Source organism: Ptychodera flava, chromosome 10 (assembly GCF_041260155.1).
Source record: "Ptychodera flava strain L36383 chromosome 10, AS_Pfla_20210202, whole genome shotgun sequence".
NCBI classification, from domain to species: domain Eukaryota; kingdom Metazoa; phylum Hemichordata; class Enteropneusta; family Ptychoderidae; genus Ptychodera; species Ptychodera flava.
The window spans coordinates 26,536,903-26,554,372 of record NC_091937.1 but is presented as its reverse complement, the minus strand read 5'-3'; the positions used below and the strand labels follow the sequence as shown (position 1 = coordinate 26,554,372).

The 17,470-nt window shown below is 38.9% G+C and overlaps 1 protein-coding gene across 1 annotated transcript in view; it reads right to left on the bottom strand.

The window, feature by feature from the left end:
• LOC139142366 (high-affinity lysophosphatidic acid receptor-like) overlaps positions 1-12,012 on the bottom strand; it is a 64,216-nt gene extending 52,204 nt beyond the window's left edge. The window contains exon 1 of the mRNA XM_070712285.1: positions 11,421-12,012. The gene's annotated coding sequence lies outside the window, so the exon portion shown is untranslated. The remainder of the gene's footprint in view (positions 1-11,420) is intronic.
• Positions 12,013-17,470: the final 5,458 nt, after the last annotated feature.

The following is a 17,470-nucleotide window of genomic DNA, read 5'->3' as shown; positions in this document are numbered from 1 at the left end:
TATTCATGATCTGGTAAGAGAATAATTGACAGTTTCATTGAGGGAAGTTTAAGTAAGTATAAGTCTTTCGATTTCAGGAATATTCTACCTTAACCATCCTGTTTGGTCCACACACCACAGCCCTTGGGGTGACTGCATCAAACTGGTCAAAAATGGGAAAATCCGTGGGCATTTAACTGTTGCGCAATTGATACTTTAACGGCAAATAGTACTGTATGTGCTTTAAACACCATATTACCAGTTCTACCATATTAGGTATTAAATGTTTAATACTTCACAGCTTTTGAGAAAGGTCATCAAAAGTGGCAGCTAATTGTTCCTTTTGAGCATCAATTAGCTTGAATGCACGTTGTCCTTCAAGTATGTTGCAAATATTACACCAGATCATCGACAAGTACATCTCTCCATCACATTTAAACCACTGGAAACTACATTTCAGAGGCTAGTAAAAGACAATGAAGAAATTAAATTTTAACTGTCATGGGTCAGTTCCGAAATAACGTCGAAATTTGTTGACAAGGTCACATGACATGTTCAATAAAAGTTCAAGAGGCTCAGTCTTAAAGGAGTAGCTAAGTACAATCATTTTTCAGACATATATGATATCCCTGTATGGTTACAGGTATCTCTAAAAGTGTTTTGCCAAGGGTTCTGCTGTTCCCCTAATTCTAAGTGGAAGTATTATTTACCGGTTCACTAACCTTAACATAAATACTGCCTGATATACATCAGCTGTATTAGTTGATCTCGAGTGCTTGCATTTCTGATATGCATGCCATTGCACAACAATTTAACTGCATTTCTGAATGTTTTATTTTTTCAGTAACAACCTGCAAAGGATTTCACATCTGGGACAGATATTTGGACTTTATTTTTTACAGCACCGTTTGTATGTTGCTTGCAATAAATACAGTTTTAACAATATTTCTGTGGTAATCAAAAATTACACTTTGCCCGATTGAGCTTTCATAGGAAATCTAGGACTAATATCTGTAATTTTGAATGTCAAATATCATTGAATCTTACGCGGTTTTCTCTGATACAAAAATTTGCAAGGTTACTGGAAAAGCAAAGTGATTTTGGAAGATGTTTTCTTAACGTAGGGCCAAGAAAAATAAAGTTTGTTTCTAATTCTAACATATACAATTGCTGAAATCATGCAGTGACATGTTTTCTTTTTTCCTCTCAATATTCGTTTTATTCTTCAACCAACAAATATATGTCCGTCATGTATTTTTGCGTTAATTTTTTTTTTCAATTCATTTCCTCATGAGCAGAAAATAAAGGTTGACACGGCAAGTCTGAATTGATGCACGTTTTTTCTTGGCCTAGTACCGTATAGTACACACCCCAAAATTGATAGACTGAGATTTTTGCTCAAAATTTCGGCATGGAAACTTTAACCTGTTCACCCCCAATTCCCTGTAAACAGGTCCACACTCACCATTGATAACAATGGTTTTGGGCCAAACCATGGTGGTGAAAACTTTAAACCCTTGCCTTTTCAAATCAAGCAATGAGAATCTTGGGTCACCATGCAGAATTTGTTACAAGAGAAACAAAATACTAAATATTTACAAAAACTTTAAAATGGCCACATCCCTGTGTTATAGGGGGGGGGGGGGGTGCTGCACCCACCACAGCATATTTTGCTCAAAATTTTAATTGCTTTGTTAACCCAACATTAAAATATTGGTTAGGTTCACCTTTTAGCTTGTCAAGCAGTCATAAGTTGCATGATAAAGAAGTGTTAATTTATGCAAATGTGTGCAAATCACCCGACTTCCTGGCTTCTCTTTTCTCCCAATTTCAAGATTTCCAAAGAATTTAACTCCACTCTGGCTGGGTCAAATTTCTTGAAATTTTCACATTATTTTCTTTTAAATGCTACATGTATATGACAAAACAACTATATTGTTTGCCAGTAAAGTTCTTACATTTTGTATAAGAGGCATTTTAATTTCACTTATCATGATTGTTTTTTGCTCATGTGTTAACACACGTGAGCATATGTGGCAGCGATGTCTGTCTGTCTGTCGGTCCGATATCTCAAAAACCGCTTATCAGATCAGAATCAAATCTGGTACATATATTCAGTTAGCAAATGGCAAGAACTGATTAGTGTTTGGTGGGTGTGGCTTGCATACTTTTTGCTCATTTGCATAATTAATGATTTTAGAAAAAACGGATATACATTAAAAACGACTACACACAATTTGATGAGATTTGCTACAAATGTTGATCACACCAAGATATATCAGCAGTGGGAAGCATTAAGGGGTGACATGAAAGATAGTTGCTAATTTGCATATTTAATGAACTTTCCTAATTAGGGATATATGTCTGATTTGACTCGATCAAACTTGACCAAACTTGGTATGTATATTAAAGTGGCACTCCCACTTGGTAACATTTTTAAACCACATTTTTGTAATGCCAACGGTCGATATTTGACGTGGTGACTGCGCGCGGATCAGGAGATATCATTATTGAAAGTCATTAAGCGTTTTAACTTTAGCCAATTCCTAATTTGCATATTTAATAAACTTTCCCAATTAGGGATATATATCTGAATTAACTTGATTGTAGTTGTTGAAACTTGCTATATACATCAAAGATACTGTGATATAACATTATTGAAAATCAAAAGACATTTTTACTGCAGCTAATTCCTAATTTGCACATTAAATGAATTTTCATAATTAGGGATATTTATATATAATCCCATGGTATTTTTCTCTGTTTGATGTCATCGTATACGAGTGTTTTTCGCGGAGCCGTACAACTTCGAGCCAAAGGCGAGAAGTTGTGCGGCTCCGCAAAAAACACGAGTATACGATGACGTCAAACAGAGAAAAATACCACGAGGGATTATATATTTATCACATGAACAGTCTTCTTATTTTTCTTTTAACGTAGATGGATCAAAATTATCATAACAAACTGCATGAATTTCGTCGCGATTTGTGTTTTACTAAAGCGGATTACTTTCATTTAAAGAGTAAAGCGGCCCGTCACCCAGGAGATACTTTCATTCATAAATCCCATCAAGCTGAAATTTGCTACATTGAAGGGTATCTCCACCAACCAGACGTACGGATTTGGTCACGTGAACGTGTCAATCATTGTCATGCCAAGGCAAGGCAAGTTGGCCATCGGCGGACATATCTTTCACCGTGCTAGCGACGGATAACCATAGTATTCAGAGTTACTTAGAATATTTACAATTATATTTATGACGTAAATGAGACGACACGATCGAAACAGTACTTATTCTCAGAGATGCCGTGGCTTTCAAAATATCACACAAGTTTACGACCTTTGCGAGCGCGAAAGATTCCGTTCGATGATAGGCCTACACTCATTGCATGTCTGTGCCCGCAACGTTGCCGTCACCGGTCTCTGCCGGTGTCAACTCGTCAATCCCGATCTCGGTCATCAATGTTTTCGTCTTACGAACTTTGATGTTTGCATTGACACATATCTCGTCCATGGATACATCCTAATTTTGTTGACGGAAACTCTGTTTTGAGTGTTGTCTGAGTCAACTTTCGAAGTACATGGGATTCCATAGCGCTGCACACAGCTCGACGACCACAGCTTATGTCTTCGCTACAGCATTACAACATGCCGCGCTGCAAGTTTGATTCCGAGCGAGACTTTACGGAGTTTTTGTGTGATTAAGGAAAGTGATCGTTGTTAGTCGAATGACTTTAGGCTTGTGCCTCCTATGTCGCTTTCCCGAAGATTATACGGTACTCATTTATTCAGTTTGAGGTGTAGGTTTCGGTTTTATCGCCAACCGGGGTCGCCAGCTACGACGTCCACACGACTCAACTTGAGCCGAGACGTTACTGAGCCATTAAAATAACGATCGTCGGTATCTCCATTTGATTCTCGGGAAAAGCTACTGTTTTAGCGACTTGAAATTTCGTTGGACAAATATGCCTTCTATGTTTCCATGTCTGGATTTATCGGGTCACCTTTTTGTAAAAATAACGTGCGAGCTAGCACGGCATCGATCACAACAAATATGTTCGTGTCGCGACGCCTGCATGTATGAACGGTACCATGAAAGAAAAAAGTTCCGGTTGATGACGTACAACAGGGGTAATTCGGATTTCTTATCCGTCCTGTTCTACGTCACACAGGTGGGAATTCGGGCCAGTTCATGTGATAATTATCTGAATTGACTTGATCAAAATTGATGAAACTTGCTATGCACATTAAAGACACTATAATGCAATATTATTGAAAGTAATTAAGCATAGGTTTACGAGGATTCAAAGATAAGTTGATAGGGTATGAAGTCAGGACGTGAGAATTCAAAAATAGTTTGACAGGGTCTGAAGTTAGGATTGAATCTGAAGTTGAGACCCGATGATGCATAATCAACAGCAAAACAAAGTTCGCAGATTAGGTTAGGCCCACACTTTTCAAAGTAAAGTTGTGAGGATTTGAAGATAGTTGATAGGATCCAAAGTTAAAGAGGCACTCCCACTTGGTAACATTTTTAAAGCACATTTTTTTAACGCCAACGGTCGATATTTGACGTGGCGACTCCGCGCGGATCGCGAGATTTCGATAAAAACATGTCATCTCCCGAGCGTATTTTTCACATCCAGAAGTTTTACGATTGTTTCTGGTTATGACCCGAAATCCCCCGAAAGTGTGTTGTTGTGCTGATTGACGATATTCTAAGGAGTCAAAAAACGTTCGAATGACGCAATTAATTTACCTCCTACTGCGATGACTTTATATACATCATTATCAATGCCTTTACCTCTGGTAATTCTTTTTTAAAACTTCACCTTAGTTTTTGTCGTTTTCATTATTTTCAATCAGTTATATTAAATTTTTAAACAATACCACATAGATATCAGTTTTTATGTGTAAAATATTAGTTGCCTCTGATGACTACATTTTGTCGTCTGCCACACAGTTACGCGTGGTTTGATACATAGTGGCCGCCGCGTTTGGTACGCGCGCATACCACGCGGCGGCCACTATGCATACTATGTACCAACCGCACCTATCTGTGCTAGTCACCTATGCGAATTCTGGTGGAATCAGCAAACTTTGTTTTTCGTGTTTTTGCAGAGTCAGTAGGACTCGGCTTTCTCCCATGGGACATGACCGCTCACCGACGCGAGTGGTACTGCTGTGGCGTACAGCAGCATCAGCATAGACTCGTACTCCATAGCTTAGTTGACAATGGCCCCAGTGCCGAACGTTCTAATGTTCGGAAGCTGAATTCAGGTGGGCCACCGGAATTCAAACTTTAACTTTTTTGAGGACATGTTTTTATCGATATCTCGCGATCCGCGCGCAGTCGCCATGTCAAATATCGACCGTTGACATTAAAAAAATGTGTTTTAAAAATGTTACCAAGTGGTAGTGCCTCTTTAAAACGCAAGGATTTGCAGATTATGGTTGACAGGATCTGAAGTTTGGCGCTGCCTGAATCTGAAGAGTTAGGATGTGGGGATATTTGATCGGAGGTCGATAGGATCTGAAGTTAGCTCGTTAGATTCTGAACGCAGGTGGACAGTCTCTGGCTGGTAGCCAATGCTGATTTCAAAGATTCATGTTCATTGCTAAGGCTGATTTTGAAGTTTCATGTTCCTGTTTTCGATCAAAAATCTAGGGGGGGGGCACTGCCATTCACGAGTGCACGAACATATAATATTGGGCGTTACATTGCTACACACAGCTAAGGAATCACAGAGCCATACCTCTCCACTTGACTTTGAATCCTCACAACCTAACATTGGTAAGCATGGACCTGAGTAAATGTGAGCTTAGTTTTGCCTTGTAAATTTACAGTAAATTACTTATTTTTTGCCAAATATCGCCAGTGTTTTCAATCAAATTTTAATTTAACCTTGCCATCTGTAGTATGGACAATTTTTCAAGCTTTGCAAAGATGGGTCAACTGTTCTTGATGGTCATCGGAGCACGATGGAGCACGATTTTTTCGATCACCATGCATTTCCCGGTACGATTGACCCTTCACTCAAAAAAACACGTCCCGGATCAATCATCGAAAAGTTAACCAAAAGCTGGAAAAGAGAATGGAAAACATCCAATAACTCTTTGTCAAACATGGTCAAGGGGACAGAAAATCAGAAAATATTCCTGAAGAAATCCTTAAAATTATTAACAAGGGAGAACGTCACAAATTGACTCAGGATGAGACACATCCGGTTAGCCAACAGTTGCGCTTGATCGGCACTGTGGATCTGTTTGGTCAGATAACTCTCAGCATAACATTTCAAAGTGAACCCACATAACCTTTAACCCTCATTACATATACAATATGTGATTGGTTCTCTCCTTGACCCACATTACACATACGGTATGCCATTGGCTCTTCCCAATATCCTCTACTGAGACATAACCCAGACTACTAATGGTGCATCTATTCAAGTCACACAGACCTGAAGGATAATTTACAATCTACTTGCTCACACAGGATACACAAATGCTGATCAGGGACTCATACCACTGAATCCTCCCTCCTTGATATCATCCCTACGTCTCATCAGGACATATTACAACCACTATTAGCTTTGGACCGCCAAATGATTGATCTGAACGCCGTCGTTTAAACTGCCTGCATTTATCAGTTTTCACTGTGTGGGGGTCCAGTAAAAGTCAACACAAGAACTTTTTTGAAACAGCTGATAACGTCTAGACAAGCTGATGTTTGATAGTTAAAAGAGTTCTTATGTTGACTTTTGCTAGACCCCCCCCCCCCCCCCACGGACAAAACTGGTAAGTGCGGGCAGTTTAAACAATGTTCAGTCTAATTGTTTGGTGGTCCAAGCTATTAATGGTTGTATCATTCATTTTGACATAAGCATACCTATTTCTGGGAACTTCCAGCTCATAAATCTTGGGATTTTGCAAATTTGCTTCACAGAACAATTATCGAAATCATGGTTCCTCTATCAACGTGTCTAAATTATTTATTACACTGTGACGAGTACATTTGAAGTAAAAAAGATGGCAATATTGACCCAAAAATTTATATAATTATGCAACTTTCTTAATTATTTGAACAATAGCTTTCAAATTCAAATCAAGGGAAAAACCTAGAAACCAAATTTGAAAGCTATCAGATGAGTGCTTTTGGACATTTCACAGGAGGAAATTCGTCCTTCATCCATATATGCAAATTTTTTCATCCTTGGAACAAACATGAATGAGGTCAACCCTAGCATTCAAGGCCATTTCTGTCAGTTGCGGCAAATATTTTCCACAAATAATTATACCTGAATATTACCATTGAGACATTTGGTATTAGCTATGTACATGTATATTACATCTGGCTAAATCCTGCACCGGTAGAAAATTTCTACTGGATGAACTTTAACACTGTGCATCATGATTGTAACATTAAATCTTAACACTTTGAGTCAGACATATTTTTAGTCGACTTGCCTCATAATATCAGCAAGTCGATTTTTCAAAACATCATGGAGAGTGCATCATTTCCTATTTTGATGCAATATATAAGCCATGAAACCAGTAACTTATCAAGTTTGTCATGTAACACATTTAATCATATGTCTACCATAGAGAACAATAAAATTTTGTGTGCTAAAAAGCTGTATGGAACACATTTTTTTTTCTGTAACAAAACAATTTTCTCTGCCTCATGTCAGATAATAAACTTTTGTCCTCATTTATACTTTCAAGAATTTTGCAAAAATGTCATTTGAAGGTAGTACGCACCTCAAAAGTGAAAGACTTAATCTTTTGCTCAAACTTTCGTAAATGAAACTTTCAATCATTCTCTTACCAAATCAACAATAAAAACCAGGGGTCACAATGCAAAGTTTGGAATAAATGATACAAATTACTCAACATTTTGAAAAATTTGAAATTCAAAATGGCCACCATCCCTGTGTTAAATCAATAGGGTAAAAACAAAATTTTAGATTTTCAAAAAACTTAGACGGTGAAAGTTTTTTTTTTTTCAAAGAGCTTTAAAATGAGCCCCCATGAGTGGTAGAACAGAAAAGAATTGTTCAGGGGGGAACTTGAAAGTTTCAAAGTACCGTGAGGGAGGACCGCCAACTTTTTACCAAAGCAAATCACACTCAGTCTGAAAAAAAACTCAGGATTTGGCAAAAAACAAATTCATTCAAAAACCTGTTTTCTGAGGTTAAAAATGAAACAACTTTGTTTTGAACCATGACTGCTGATAATACATAGTTTATCCCTTTACCTGCCGGACAGTATCACTTTCCCATCTGCTGAGCCAGTAAAAAGTGGTATTGAGCCAAACCATACGTATTTTCAAACATTTGGCTTGGTATGTTATAGTCTGTAAAAATCATGTCTAGTATTTCCCTCTTCAGGGACTTCAAATATTGACTTTTTTTGTTTAAATGCACCATATGGGACATGTTTTGCTTCACTAGTTCTAACATTATTGCACTTTAAATCACCGAACTCTTGTCAAGTAGATTTATATCGAAAATTAGATATAAATAGTGGCTATTTCATATATGTACCAGTATATAGAGCTTCAACTATGTAAGTGATATATATATATATATATATATATATATATATATATATATATATATATATATATATATATATATATATATATATATATATTTTTTTTTTTTTTTTTTTTTTTTTTTTTCCAACACTCAGATCTGTGAAAATCCATGACCTTCTTGTGTCATTTCTCCAGCTGCCAAAATCTAATGAAAAGCCTGAATACAGTATATTAAATGCCAAATGGTTATTGAAGGAAAATATATGTTTCTATGATAACCACTAACTGAGGTTTGGACTTTGGCCTAACACTTTCAATTGACTTTTGATCGACGATCCAAGCAACACTGCATCCACCTGTGGTGATTGTTGGGGACTCTAAGATAGATATCAGTTCACTTCACATGCATGAAAATACTAGAAACGAGTACATCCTATGTACGTCACGCACGTACTGTACATGACCAGTCAGCAAGGGTTAGAAAATATCGTTGTGAAAAATGCTAAGATGGCAGAACTAAGCGTTTGTATCCCCGCCCCAACACAGCCCTTCGCTTGCCATGGCAACATTATGAACACCTGACCTCAGCAGGTCAAAGGGTCAGTAAACTTGTGATAGCCGGCCGAGTTTGGCACGCAGCGTACAAAAACTTCCTGCTCATCCGTCTGCGCATGTATTTCTGCGCGAACTCCACTGAGCTTCAATGGTGATTCCTATGGTTAGACCCCGCCAGGGGACTACACACCGATACACTCGTAACATGCCAAGTTTTATTAGTTGTCGTCGTAATTCTTTATTCAAACAGCAAAATAATGATAAACATGCAAATTTGTGATATATCTTAGAGGTTAAATTAATCCAAATGTGCAAATTTTAAACAATTTCTTTGTTTTCCTTTGGCATCATAAAATCACAGAAGTACATAGGGTAAGTGACGGGGGTCACGTATCGACCATGTTCGAAAATGGTGTCAGGCAGTAAATGGAAGAGTGTCACTGACCTGCTTCGTTGATTGTGTAAAATTTAGGGAAAAGTGCAAATTCCACCGAAAATCGAAGAAATTACAGCATAAAAATGTTATAGAATAAATGACATATTAATTGGTGGTTACAAACTTCAATTTTGTTGCTCACATATCAGTTTAATCAATCATTCACAACCTCCAACAGGGGGTACCGACGACTGATGGAATATTTAAACTTTAATCTCTCTCGCGAGACTGAAACGGGAGTTTAAAGAATCGCAATTTTAGTCAAATTTGGGGATTTTTAACACATAATTTGTATACCACCAAATTCCTGAAATCGTAGAGAACCTGGAGCCCCAAAATCATGCCGTTCTTCGACCTATAGCATGATAACAGGGCAAAATCGTGCAAGTCGACAAGATTTTACTATATAGGAGAAAAGGATGAATTCACAACAGTTCAGTTTTGTCTTAAATCCTGTGAAAATTTTGAGAAATTGATGTATGTACTGGTGCAGTCTGGTGCAATCTGAGATGGGTTTTTGATTTGTCATTTACTAGTAAAACTGGTAGAGAGAGGGTATCCCCCCTCTCACATCAAAAATTTCGAGAAATTGAGGAGTAGAATGGTGCAATCTGAGAGCTGTTTCAATTTATTTCGGACAAAAAAATTGAGTGACCCCGTCCCTTCTTCCTCTCCACATTTTGAGCAACCCCCTTTAAGTTTTCAATTTTTTGAGTGACCCCCTCACTCCCCCCCCCCCCCCCCGGGTCGTTAAATAATGACGGCTGCCCGCACCTATATGCAAAGCACAGGCGCTCCTTAGCTGGGTAGTCTGCTAAGTAGATCGATTTTCAGATCGATCTATTGATCCCGTAGTCGATATGCCCGCCACTGCAACCTAAATACTCACAAGGTGTGCAACACAATCACTCAAAAAACACGCGATCTGGGTTTTCAACTGGCCGTGCTCTCACACAAAACATTCAGAACTACACTTCCATATACCTAGTTGGATCACAAATTTAACCATCTCCTCGAAAATCACGCCGATGAACGTGTTACTCGCATCATCTTGAAGAAATCGGCCGTGTTTTGAGACCAACCGCAGTGAAATGTGGCCTGCAGAACGATTCTACCATATGATGTAATTTATTCCACTACTGATTGGCTAATCAACGGCCAAAACAAAGGTCATGGCAAGACGTCACTGGTTAAGTATAGTTGAACCAATCAGCAGTGGAAAAAATGACGTCATATGGTAGAATCGTTCTGCAGGCCGCATTTCACCGCGCTTGGTCTCAAAACTCGGCCGATTTCTTCAAGATGATGCGAGTAACACGTTCATCGGCGTGATTTTCGAGGAGATGGTTAAATTTGTGATCCAACTAGGTATATGGGAGTGTTGTTCTGAATGTTTTGTGCGAGCGCACGGCCAGTTGACAAATCGGATGGTGTGTTTTTTGAGTGATTGTGTTGCACACCTTGTGAGTATTTAGGTTGCAGTGGCGGGCATATCGACTACTAGATCAATAGATCCATCCAAAAATCGATCTACTTAGAACACTTCCCAGCTAAGGGGCACCTATATGCAAAGCTACGACTGCGTGGTCCCATGATCCCATCTGATATCTGTATTCCCACTGAACTCAGGATTTAATGAATCGATCTTTAAACTCAAAGTATCTAGTCTGAGTCGAACAATACAATGGCTGCCTTTCCCTGAATAACATGATGTACCTCCATTCATGTATTCTCCGCAGGGTCGTCCCTTCAGATTCCGTGGATCACCATGCGTCGACTTAAACCGCGAAGGCCAGTTTCCTATCTATCCGTATGTGATGTGATCGACGCGACTGATGATCCTGTCGTCTATCAATTTTGCGACAGTCTCCAGAGTCTCGATAGCGACGGTCGGGTTATTAAACTTCTTACCTGAATCAAAGTCGTTGTCAAAGCGCCACAATCCAACAGGTAACCCTCGGTGAGACTTCGTAACCGTGTGTTCAACCAGAGGCTGCTGGCAAATTTATCTGGATCACTCTGCCATCAACTGTTGCATTTGACCACCACATATGAGGGCGCCCTTGACAATGAAAAGTCTGAAAAGTGACGTAAATCAGACGTAAATGCTCATCACAGGCGTGCATCCGGATGCAGGGCGTGCATCCCAGCAACATTGTCAGCGATGTAAAGTATGCACTCTATAGTGACACGCTAGGTAAACATCTGCTGCAGTACAGTAGCTCGAGGTTTTGCCTGGGTATTTGGGTCGGACGGCAAAACCAGCGCTACAGATCCAACCATCCAGAGAGAGTGCAGGTGCCGAACGTCTGGACGTTCGGCGCGCCTTGCAAAGTTATTCGGCGAATCCGGCGTTCTTCTCCTTACCGGTTTACCTTCTAATACTATTTTGCACCTACCCGCTCAAGGATGTCTCGCTATTTATCCAAAGTACTGCCGTTCGGCAGGATTTTGTGTGCCGATCGCGGGTTACTCACTGAATGGGACGCCATGTTTGAAAGGGATGACGTCACAGTCTCGCACATCCACGTTCCTATCCTATTAGCATAACATGCACACATTTACGTTGTACGTGTACGCTGCAGCGCTGCGCTGGTTCTTTCAGTTTTCATAACTACTGACCGGCCGAACTCCGAAATGAAGATCCACTTCCTATCCTATTAGCATTATTGTAGCGATATCAACAAAACGCCATCGGATATTTGCTGCGCTATGTAAAAAAGTTACGCCAGATTGACTTCATGTTCGGGAATTAAAAATCTTTGTACGTGTATAATTAAAACGAAGCTAAACAAATAAAAATTAAACAAAACTCAAGTAAAAATTAAACGAAATAAATACCGGACGGCTCGGTAGTGCATCTCTTTAATACATAGTTGCTTTTATGTACACAATAGAAAGGAAATAAATGTAACTTCATTGTTACTAATATAGCTGCACACGCGATATCGCACACTGCTGCCTGAAATTATAACAATTTTTATTGATGCATGCTCGCCTGGTCGCTGTTGCAGTTTTTGCGGAAAATGCGGACAAGCATTTAATTTTGTGCAATGGAAAGTTACGCGAGGGCTTAATTTTCGGGAAATAAAACTCCGCGTATAAATAAAACGAAGTTAAACAAATGAAATACACTGAAGCAAAATTCATTAAAAAATACTGTAACACCGAAAATTAATGTCGGGCCTTCTTTCTCGGTCATATCTCCGACCACTGAGTCAAGGTACGAGATTTTGTCGATAGAATGTTCAAATGTGAATTTGAAGTAAGGTACATGGCCCTTTCCAGCGTAAACCATGGAAATGTCGTGTCTGAAACGTTTCCATCGGAATATTTGACCGGAGTGGAGATTTAACATAATTTTCTCCGTTTCACGGAATCATATGCCAGCTATTTCTGTTGAGGCTGCTGGTGAGCCCACGTTCCATTCACAGATTTGTTTATACTGTATTGTCCGTTGAATTAAAAAAAAATATAGAAAAAAACCAGGATTTGATATGCTTGACTGGAACAACAAGTAACTTGGGAACGTTTTGATAATAGAGTGTCCGATCATTCCGTTATTTGTATACAAGAGTATGAACGTATTATTTTCGTTACGGGGTCGGGGAAACTGTAAGTTACCTCCTCATAATTTTGTCCCCATATCCATCGTGTACTTAAGTCGCGCTGCGTTGGTTTACACACCGTCCCTCAATGGAGGGACGGTGGTTTACATTAATACATGTGTAGTTTGAATTTTCAGCGGTCTATTATTTTCTTAGAATGTAATCTTTCGTATTCATAATTGCTATGCCTCTTCCTATATTGAAGGTTTTTTTGTTTTCTTGTTTGTGTTTAATCTTCCATTAGCTTTTACGTGTTCCGTGTCGTTTAATACGTTGTTTAGGTTTTCTTTCATTCTTCGTTTGAGAAACTTCAGTTTTTTTCATCTGTTGAAATTTTCTGTTTGTGTTGGTCTTTACGTCGTCTTGTGTGCGGTGATGGACAATGGGTTTATTCAACGGTAGTTCGCTTTTAATATGACGTGGTGGCCTTGGAAAAAGGCCGTCGGTTTTGGTTTTATTCAGTTCAATTCAACTCAGTACAGCTTTATTCATCCTAAACATGGGCAATAAAAAAGTGCGAATAAAACACAATACATCAAAATATTAAATATACAAAAAGTACATAGATACAGAGCGGTGACCAAAAACATACACATGAAACAGTTTACAAATCATTTAAAAGCCGTAAAGTAATGGAGGAAATGAATAAAAACTTGCGCCGGTTTAACCTGCAAGCAGGTTCCCGAGTGTAAAACGCCGACCGGAGGGTCGCTCCGAACAGAATATGATGAATATGACAGAATATTATTACTACAGTTAACAATTGCTCGGGCTTTTCCTAAGTACTAGCTGATCATAAAGTGACAGACTTCTCTTGATATTCTAATTTTAAGGTAAGTGATAAAATTCTGTAAAGTTAATATGTCTTTGATTGTCAGATGAAGCCACCAGATGAGCGAGAATGAAACAACGCTTTCACTGTAATGGATAAGATTTATCTATCAAACATGAAGGAAAGCAGTTTCCTTAAAAATAAATCGCTGTCGCCCTTCCTTCAGGATAGCATCAGTGTTTAAATCCCATTTAATTTTTTTAGAAAGTATTCAACCAAAGGTGGGTACACTTAGAGACAATTTCGACTTCTTATCGCACACAAAGGTTGTCGGAGGGTTTCGTTCTTGCCTCCTCGGACATCGATAAGAAATATCACACACAACAACACTTAGGAAACAACAGATTACTTTATTTTTTTGCCTTTGAAAAGTTGCTTACCTTGTTCTTGGCAGCTTCCCTCACTTTTATGAAAACCTTGTTTGCTTTTCGTTTTCTGTCTGCTTTTGCTGTTTCGTCGATGCTGTTGTTTGTATTGTGGCTTTAATAGCGTGATCAAATAATCATTTACAATCACTTTCATGAATAACATGCACGTACGTATTTGCACATTATAACATTTCTCTGTAATTTTGTTCATAAAAAATTATCATATAATATCAATCGTCTTCATTTCGGAGTTCGGCCGGTCAGTAGTTATGAAAACTGAAAGAGCCAGCGCAGCGCTGCAGCGTACACGTACAACGTAAATGTGTGCATTGTTATGCTAATAGGATAGGAACGTGGATGTGCGAGACTGTGACGTCATCCCTTTCAAACATGGCGTCCCATTCAGTGAGTAACCCGCGATCGGCACACAAAATCCTGCCGAACGGCAGTACTTTGGATAAATAGCGAGACATCCTTGAGCGGGTAGGTGCAAAATAGTATTAGAAGGTAAACCGGTAAGGAGAAGAACGCCGGATTCGCCGAATAACTTTGTAAAGCGCGCCGAACGTCCAGACGTTCGGCACCTGCACTCTCTCTGGATGGTTGGATCTGTAGCTCTGGTTTTGCCGTCCGACCCAAATACCCAGGCAAAACCTCGAGCTACTGTATTGCACGCTAGGTAAACATCTGCCCGACGGACACGAAATTATATGCAAATGTATGGCTTCTCAGAGGTGAATGAGTTAGGAAAGAATAAAACGTATTAAAGCTTACCCCGGATAAGCGCAAGCTTATGTGTGCTCTGAAATTTATTTGTTTCACGGCTCATTTGCTTATTCATGTTTATCCATATTTATATATTTACTTTGTGATTTTTTTTCTGTTATTTCTTCTTTCTACGCTTTCATAGAGCGAACTTCTTACTTATCTGAACACTGGACAGGCTTTGTCTGCAAGAATGGCTCTTGCATTGAATAACCAAGACCAGATGCCCTCGTGGGGTCGTTGGCAACTGTAGTGACTCCATTAACTGTTATCTTTAGAAAAAGACGTGTCAACTGTTGCCTTCCTCCATACGATTTAAAACGCTAAAAATGAGGGTAAACATTGTATATCAATGTCGATATATGATTGCCATTTGAAAACCGATAACTTTTCACCCGTCTGATTTCCTGTCATAGACGTACTACCATCCATACACGATCCCTTATATTACCCCAAACGACTCCTATAATGTCACTCGATATTGTCAAACTTTTACTTTATATATGTAATTTTTTCCAACTTTCCCTGTTACTACCACCTTACCCATATGATTACTTCTGCATGCCCCTTAGTTTTTTTAACAACCGCTACCGCTAATCATCATCATCATCATCGTCATAATCATTCCCACCTCTACCACCATCGATCGATGTTATCACTACACTATTATATATACTACAGTGTCATCACCGTAATAACGATTTATAATCAGCAGCAATAACAGAATAATTACAATTCCCTCAACAACAACAACAACAACAACAACAACAACAACAACAACTTATCTGACCACAAACACTAGCACCATCACAATGCACGCAATCGATATCATCGAACTAACACTCCTGGATTCCAATAAGTGATTAAACAGATCTAGTGTCCGCTCACTTGGGTTGCTACAAATTTAGGCTTACCCTAATCGAAGAGGAAACGGAACGGAACGGAACGGAACGGAAGGGCATACAAAATGGATTTTTTTTTTTTTTTTTGCGATGTGTGACAGTATGGCGTACATTCAAGTTTGCTTGCGTATTGATTGCTTTCTTAGGTCACGTTACAAGCACGGACACTCCATTTTATGAAAAGACCGTGTGTGAAGTCGAGGTCTAGCAAACACGAGAATACCCTCCGGGTGGTGAATTTTTTGTGCCAAAGTTATGACATGTTCTTCAAGAGCAGCAAGAAATATGGAAAACAAATATGTTCGCAAGGTATTTCTTGGTCGGACTGGCATTTTTTTATTATCCGCTGGTGAAGGCATTTCATTCGTTTGCGCATAGGCAACTAGGATGAAGCCGTTAAAATGGACAGTTACTACGATTCATTGGTTTGAGAGGCGATAAAGATGTAGGGGGCAACAACAGGTGGTAAAAGGGGGCATTGGGAGTTTAGTCGGGTGAGGTGGAGAGGGCGTGGATTTTCCAAGTTTGAAGTTGGAGAGGACTGATCATCGACAAGATATAAATTTTAATTTCGCATATCATGAGCGTTGCCAGTGGGAAGAACACTGCAGTCACAGCTTCATCTTCCTCTCCAAATTACAGATTCATTTGCGAACACACTTCTCAGTACATTTTTTTTCTAATTATAAATTTGCTCCTGTAATTTCTAAGTTTATACTGCTATGTGGTTAGACCATGCACACCTCTTTTCATGACTTAAAACGAAGTCTCGTTTTTAGCTCGGTTGATGTTGGATTTTAGGCTAGCTATGTTAACAAACACCTCCGGAGAGTGCGGAAGAGATTGGGATTTGAAAACACTTAAGGTATATTACTTGAAATACTGTGGTACTATAAGGGGAGAAAAGAAAATCTTCTCATTATACAAAACCAGTGTCGAGATTAGACCAAGACATCCAAGGTTAAGGTCGGTTGAATAAATCTCTATTGAGAATATCATAGTGAAAATTATATAAATGATCATAGTCAAAATTATATAAATAGTATTGAGAATACATAGTAAAATTTACATAAATTGTATAAACACAGTCCCTCAAGTGGAGGGACTGTGAAAAAATTATCGAGGAGCACGTGCTGAGACCAAGACCGCCCCCCCCCCCCTCACACACACACAACGAAACACAACACACAGTACACTACGATACCATTTTTGCTCAGCAACACTCTCAAGGACCGGCAAATTTAAAAATTACAAAGTTCCAAGTTACATTGATAAAGTTGTATATATTGATTCTTTATTGTATATATTAAACACATTGCATATAACAAACAAACAAACACGACGAGCATAAACAAACAAACAGCAACAATAACAGAGAAACAAACTAGACATGTACTCTGAACGCTTCACGCACGACTGTATAAACAGTATAAACCTTCAGAGACTTGGGATACGATACACTGTCTTTTACTGGGCTGTATTAATA